This window comes from Rhinopithecus bieti, unplaced genomic scaffold, assembly GCF_001698545.2.
Source record: "Rhinopithecus bieti isolate Rb0 unplaced genomic scaffold, ASM169854v2 scaffold_31531, whole genome shotgun sequence".
Classification (NCBI taxonomy): Eukaryota; Metazoa; Chordata; class Mammalia; order Primates; family Cercopithecidae; genus Rhinopithecus; species Rhinopithecus bieti.
The window spans coordinates 2,020,024-2,027,963 of NW_016814088.1; the positions used below are offsets into that span (position 1 = coordinate 2,020,024).

The following is a 7,940-nucleotide window of genomic DNA, read 5'->3' on the forward strand; positions in this document are numbered from 1 at the left end:
ATTACAGAAAAAGGAAACCTGGTACAGTCTATGACTCTTCACAAACGAGACTTCCTGCAGTAGAGGAATCATAAACGACAAGGCCCATGAGCAACAAGAAAGAAGAAAAATAAGCTTTCTTAAAAAAAGCAGGCCCAGACAGCACAATGACTGATTGTAGACTAGATAGTGCTGAATGTAATTGGCTCCTTCTTCTTGATAAAGGTCAAAGCCATCTTCAAAATGACTGCCCTATTCAGGTTTTTCATAATAGATTGGAAAATATGACTCAGACAAACACCCAGGAAGGCTTGGTTCCTAATTTGTCAGGTTTTTGAATGGATAATTTTTGAACTTCCTACAAGAAAATACTCTAGCATTTCCCAAAGTGGTTTCCTTTTTCTCTTTCTACCCAAGAGAACAATATAAGCTTGAGAAACCATGTTGTGTGTGCATGCCTGCAGATTTGTGTAGTGATCCCCTACTTTTCAGACATCAAAAACCCACTAAAAACAAAAGCCAACCAGAATGGAGCACATAAGATTCCATTCAAATACCACTGCACCCTGAGGTGAAGGTGAAGCTTAGCAGTCCTTCCTGATTGCTGTCTTTGTACTAATACCCCTAACTGAATGAACATCCAAAGAATGGTGCTTACTCAGTATTTCAGTTCAGATTTTTGCACTGAGGTATCCACATAAAGCATGAGTAGTGGTTATTGCCCTAGGCTTACCATTTCCAATTGTGTTGTTTTGCTGTTCTGCTTGGTTCAGTTAGCTCATGCGTTAATTGTGTAATGGCATAGAGAATAAAATATAAAAAACATGTTTGTTTAAGCAGTGGCATCCTGGCTGCCTTCTTTAAATATCACCAAGGCTAGCAGTCAGTTGGAATGAGTAGCAAACATCATTTGATTTCCAGCAAGGTGAGGGGTGCCTTCTCCCAGTTTCATTTATCCTGCTTTCATCATTACAGAGCAAACCCTGGAATGCTGTCATCCTTTTCAGGCTTCAGTTCCCATCAGAGTATTGGCTTCACTTTGACTGTAGAAGATTTAGTTGAAGCAATATTCAAAAGTGTAGAACTTGTCAAGCTACCTATCCAGCGAGAAGTCTTGAAATAAATGGAATTTCATTACTTTCAGAGTAAGAGAAATTGCCAAAAAAGTCATACAAGGCTCTTAATAATGTGGCCACTGAATAGTTGTTCAGCCTCAACATTAGCCATGCCTTCTTCTCCCTAAACTCATCCCAACCTTAAATAAATACATAATCATTATTCTATCTGGAAAAAATTATACGATCTCTTTGATTCCCTGTGCCTTCTTCAGCCATAATATATTTGCACATGCCATTTGTATTGGTAATGATAGGCTAACTGACATAACAAATAACCTCAACATTTTGTCACTTAATGCATTAAGGCTTATTTCTCACTCAAGTCACTATCCAATTCAAGTAAGCAGTGGTTCTCTCTCCTCTACTCAGTCATCAAAAGAATCCAAGCCCCTTCCATTCAGTATCTCCAGTATCCTCTAGGACAGTCCTCAGTCAGAATTCCACGAAAGACTTAACCTGTAATTTCCACAGAAATGTACTGCATGTGAGGAATTAGCCATCTCCTACACATCTGTAATGATGCTAGCTAAGTACTAGCCTTGCATGAATTGAGAAAATAGTCATTAAATCATTTTCCATAGAGCTTATTTCTCTATGAACCCTTTGAGGAAGGCTGCTCCAGGGCATGGTCTTCAACACTGGCTGCATATTAGAATTATCCAGGAGCGGCCGGGCGCGGAGGCTCAAGCCTGTAATCCCAGCACTTTGGGAGGCCGAGACGGGCGGATCAGGAGGTCAGGAGATCGAGACCATCCTGGCTAACATGGTGAAACCCCGTCTCTACTAAAATACAAAAAACTATCCGGGCGAGGTGGCGGGCACCTGTAGTCCCAGCTACTTGGGAGGCTGAGGCAGGAGAATGGCGTGAATCCAGGAGGCGGAGCTTGCAGTGAGCCAAGATTGCGCCACTGCTCTCCATTGTGGGCGACAGAGCGAGAGAGACTCCGCTCAAAAAAAAAAAAAAAAAAAAAAAAAAAGAATTACCCAGGAGCTAAAGCTAAGAGCCACTAATCTGAGGGCTCAGCATTTTTAGTTAAATCAACTGCCTGCATCCCAAAGAAGGAAGAGAAAGAAGGTAAAAAAGAATGCATGGAAAATCATCCGGGAGGTCTTCATGTGGATTCAGCATGGAGATGGTATAAATCACTCTGCTCACATTCCATCGGTCTGAACAGTCACATGGCCCCATATAACTGCAAACTGGCAGGAAATGTAGTTTCCTCTCATGTACCAGAAGGAAAAGGAAGTGGAACTTCCTCTAGCAGTATCTGCCATACTCTTCCCTTTACCTGAAGAGACATTGCCTTTCCCTTCCCCCTCCTCTCCCCAGTTGTTCCTCTTGGTTAGGTCCTCTTGTCCTCTGAAACAGTAGTTACCTGCTCTAGAAAACCTTCTCTCTCCATCCTCCAAAGCTCCTGGGGTACACCTTTATCAGTGCACCTATCACACAGAACGATTTTGGTTAGTTTCTCTGTCTCCTCTGGCTCCAACTGTGTATTCCTAGTTCCTGTTGATGCTAAAGATACACAATAGGTCCTCCATATGTTTCAAAAATTAACGAATGAAAGTGCCAAAATGTACTTCGCATACATATATAACACAGTTAAAGACTTAATATTATCCCTATGTCTTAGATTTAAGAAACTTAGAGGCCTTAGAAGTAAAAGACGTATTCAACACCACAAGATAAAAGAGATAAACAGGAATAGTCTTATACTTGGATAAATAATCTATTGCTTAATTGTTCCTATCTTTTACTCTTTCTGTTCAATCTTAAAAATAGGGTGACAAATTTATAGGGAAGCACACTATGCTCTCCCTTATAGGTCTCCAAAAGCTTTTCTTGCTGAAAACAGCATACAAAATGCTTTCCCTCTTCAAAGCCCAATGCAACACTGGAAAAGCAATGGAGAAGAAAGTACTCAGTATCTTTTCCCCACTAAAAGTTGTACTGCAATGCTTGAACACAATTGGAGGATCCCTAGGTTTATCAAAAGTATCTGCCATTTCTAAAAGAATATAAGTTTATTACTTACATCAGATATAACCAAAAATAATCAAGGTTCATCATATCTTATATGGGATTCTGAAGTTCCTTCCTTCCTTCCTCCCTCCTTCCCTTCTTTCCTCTCTTCCTTCCTCCCTCCCTTCTTTCCTCCCTCCCTTCCTTCCTTCCTCTCTTCCTTCCTCCCTCCCCTTCCTTCTTCCTCCCTCCTCTCTTCCTTCTTCCCTCTTCTTTCCTTCCTCCCCTTCCCCTCTTCCTTCCTCCCTTCTTTCTTCCTCCTTCCTTCCATTCCTTCTTTCTTCCTTCCTTTCCTTCCTCCCTCTTTCTTTCCTTCCTTCCTCCTTCCTTCCTCCCTCCTTTCTTCCTTCCTCTCCTTCCTTCCTTCCTCTCTTCCTTCTCCCTTCCCTTTTCTTACTTCCTTCCTTCCTCCTTCCTCCCTCCCTTCCTCCCTCCTTCCTCCCTCCCTCCCTCCCTCTTTCCTTCCTTCCTTTCCTTCCTTCAACAGCTAAAATGAACATCACCTGTAGAAGTGGCTAACACTGTTATGCTATTTCTCAGTTTCCAAATTCAGAAATCCTTGGGAGTTCCTGTTTCAGTAAAAAGTTCCTATCTTAAAATAAATTAAATAAAACAAAGTAAATATAATCCAAAATACAGAAGCAAAACATTCTAAAGATCAGGAAAAGAGGACAAAATATTTTTAAAATGCCATTATTCAAATTGCTTACTGACTGTTGCTTTCCCACAACCATCATTTGTTGGAAACTTGTAAGTATGGGTAGCTAAAAAAAACAAAAAAACCCTAATGCTTTTCTTAAATTAGATATGATGAGGTGCAAAAATTCCCAAAAATCTAGCAACCTTTTCTATATTCAAAGTGTCAAGTTTGAAACCAAGCTTTGAACATGGAAAGATGGAAAGATAAATTAATTCACTTAGAGCAAACTTCTTCTAAGAAAAATAACATGCTGGAGATGTATAGACTCCTAAATGGCCATTTCCAAGCATACTAATGGTTCAAATATGTAAGTCAAAGGGTTATCAATTAAATATCTTATAAAATATATATCGATTTAGAATTGCCTAGGAAGATAAAAGATTTTGACTTGTAGACAAAATATAAACTATTTGATACCTTAAAATAGGCTTCATCCAGGCACAGTGGCTCATGCCTATAATCCCAACCCTTTGGGAGGCCGAGGCAGGTGGATCACTTGAGGCCAGGAGTTCGAGACCAGCTTGGCCAGCATGATGAAATCACATACCTACTAAAAATACAAAAATTAGCTGGGCATGGTGGCGTGCCTGTGAATCCCATCTACTCAAGAGGCTGAGACCCGAGAATCACTTGAACCTGGCAGGTGGAGGCTACAGTGAGCTGAGACCATGCCACTGCACTCCAGCCTGGGTGACAGAGCAAGACACAATTCAAAAGAAAAGAAAAGAAAAATTGGCCTCAAAATTTCCAATATGTTGCATCTAGAAATAGAAACTTGTCTACATAAAGAAACACAAAAGGATTAAGGCACTGCCATACTGTGGTGGTAAAGGTGGGTCACAGATATGCAATAGGAATACCCAAACCAGGATCAGATCACAAATCAATACCAGAAAAGCAGTGGAAAAAGTTAGATTCTGGCCTGTAAGAAAGAGGAAAGAAGCAAAGTAACGGTCTAGAATTAAGGTCAGGATTTAAAAAAAAAAAAAAAAAGAACTGAGTAAAAAGGATTTCAGAATTCAAAATCAAGAAAATGGAGTAATAGGAACCAAATTTAGACAATTCCAAAGGTGAACAAGTTAGCAAAAAATGACATGAGGAGGAAATAGCTATTCTACAACAGCACCAACCCAAATCTTACTCTATTGGGGACATTATGAAAGAGACATTATACACCTTCTTGAAGGAATTGTGGAACATTTAAAGGTGTAGTCCTGGCATCTGACATCAATAATTTTAGATTTTTAATTTATGGTAGTAGGAAAATTCATAACCTAATTCATGGGTCACAAAATGCACTAAAATTAGTAATCATGAAAATTGATTGATTTTCAATTTTCAATTAAATGAGGATAAGCTACCTCATTTAATTGTTAAGTTAGATATGGTATGTATATATTGGCACTCAGCACTTCTTCCCACCTTCTTCTATTGTTTCTCATTTTATTACAGACACTGGAAAGTTTAAAAGTATATTCCCAGAATTTCTTTGCAACTAACAAAACACATTAGGCTTACAAAGTAGATTTCACCAATTAAAAGCACTCCCCTGAAATCTGGAAAGCAGAAGTAAATGGAGATCACATACCTGTGGCTTTCAGCATATTTTCTGATGACAAGCAAGGCTATGAAGAAGTCAATGCCCACAGCTTTATAGATATTGATAAGGAATTGGAGAAATAGCACCTGGGCTCAGTTTCCCAATCCTCAGGCAGTTATAGATGTAGCAGTGGGAGTGGTGGTAACAGAGGTTATGACAAGCTCCCAAATCCTAAATTTTAGTGAGCTATTAACACATGGTTCCAGTGGCAGCCTCTTGACTCCCACATTCTCATATGTGGCAGAGGCAGCAACTCTCTTGGGAAGCCAATTGAATAGTTTTGTTTTCAGAGGATAGCCTCACGGTCCAGCCTGGTGCTTGCTTTTTAGCTCTTCCAACAATTTCATAAGCACATAATTAACCTGTATTAAATATCTTACTGTTTAAAATACCTGAAGTGGTTTTAAAGAATTGAATGTTAATTGATATAAACTTCAATATAATCCTGTGGATCATATTATTATACCTTTTTCTTTTTCCGATGAGAAAACTAAGGCCCTGAAAAGTTAAGTAAAAAGGAAACAGAGGCTACAGACTGAGAGGACCTAAATGCAAAACATGTATCTGATAAAATAGTTGTATCTAAAACATATTTTTAAAAAACTTTAAATTCCAATATGGAAACAAGGCAATTTTAAAATGGGCAAATTTCTGAAGCGGACAACTTATGAAAGATATACACGTGGCATATGAACCCATAAAAAGATGTTCGACATCATGTGTTACATTTTTCATCAATTGACAGTCTAATCATAAAATTCATGTGGAAATGTAGGGGCCCAAAGTAGCCAAAACACAGGGACTACCCGACATGTCCAGGCAATATGCATCCCCTCCTTTCAGCTCCTAGAACAGCAGAATGGTCTCCAGAATCACCCTGACACTGTAGATGACATATTCAGCCTAGATAGCCACCAGGTTTATTTAGTATTGCCCTGTTACCTTGCTGAAGAGCCAAGTAATCACCCTTATCTCACAGTGGGCCATTGCCTCTACTACCCTGGACCACTGAGATGCCAACTGTACTGTCATGAGTTTCCCACCATCCATACAGGGGTAACCAATGATCATGGCGAAGACTTTGATTTACAGAAAGATCTGATTGGGCAGGTGATGAACCAGCTTAGACAGTAACTTGTCAGCCAGTTGCTCCACACATGCTGCTTTTGTCTCCACCCCAACGTACCCTACCAGATGTAGCCAAAGTGCTCTAGGAGGTCATGCAGGTTGAAAGTCCAATATTTTTGTCAATGGTTAGATAATTCCTTGAAAGGATTGCCAAAGGAGACAACCATGGGAGCCCAGCACCATGACACACAAACAACTTACAGACTTCCGTGAGCAAGTCACTAGTGCTGAGGAATGTAAGCAATTTGCTGGACCTTGCAAGACTTCACCAGGTTGTTTCAACAGCTCACACTCCTGCACTGTTCCTGTCTTTTAAATTAGAAGATAGGAAGAAAACAAAAAACCAGACTGTGTCCCACAATCAGAAACCTCCAATGTGACAGAGAGGTCTTCACCACCAGCAGGGTGTACGACCAGGCACAGAGAGACTCCAGCTTTCTGAGGCCATCCTGAGGAGATCCTGTTTGGGGGTGTGAGGGAAAATCAGAGCAGTTTAAAAAAAGATGACTGCAGCCTGCCCAGTGTGGCAGGAGGGGAGCTGGTTTCCTGGTAAAGTTGTTTCTAAAAGGAAAAATAATTTTAAGAAACTTTTTTAAAAGGGCCTGGCACAGAGGCTCATGCCTGTAATCAAAGCACTTTGGGAGGCCAAGGCAGATGGATCACTTGAGGTCAGGAGTTCGAGACCAGCCTGGCCAACATGGTGAAACCCCATGTCTACTAAAAATACAAAAATTAGGTGGGCATGGTGGTATGCACCTGTGATCCCAGCTACTTGGGAGGCTGAGGCAGGAGAATTGCTTGAGCCCAGGAGGCAAAGGTTGCAGTGAACTGAGATTACAGATTACAGCATCGCACTCCAGTCTGAGTGACAAGAACAAGACTGCGTCTAAGTAGGTAGAAAGGAAGGATGGAAGGAAGGAAGGAAAGAAGGAAGGAAGGAAGGAAGGAAGGAAAATTTTAAAAAAAGAAAACTAAATGTGAAAAAAATAGTCTTGAAAAAGAAAAACAAAGTTGGAAAATTCACACTTTCCAATTTCAAAATTTAGTACACTGCTACAGTAATCAAATCAATGTAGTATTGGCCTAACAGTAACTATATTGATCAATGTAATAGAATTGAGAGCTCAGAAACACACTCTTAACATTTATAGCTAATTGATTTTCAACAAGGTTGATTTCCCCAATTTAATGAGGAAAGAAATGTCTTCTCAGCAATTGGTGCTGGAACAGTTAATATTCATGGACAAAAGATTAAAATTGTACCCCTTTCATACACAATATAAAAAAATGAACTCAAAATAGATGATAGGCCTAAGTATAAGAACTGTAATTATAAAATTCATATTAGTTTCCTATGACTGCTGTAACAAACTATCACAAATTTGACAGTTT

General features: G+C 39.8%; 1 pseudogene; it reads left to right on the top strand.

Annotated features, from left to right (window-relative positions):
* LOC108513736 (transportin-3 pseudogene) overlaps nucleotides 1–6,864 on the top strand; it is a 127,393-nt pseudogene extending 120,529 nt beyond the window's left edge.
* Nucleotides 6,865–7,940: the final 1,076 nt, after the last annotated feature.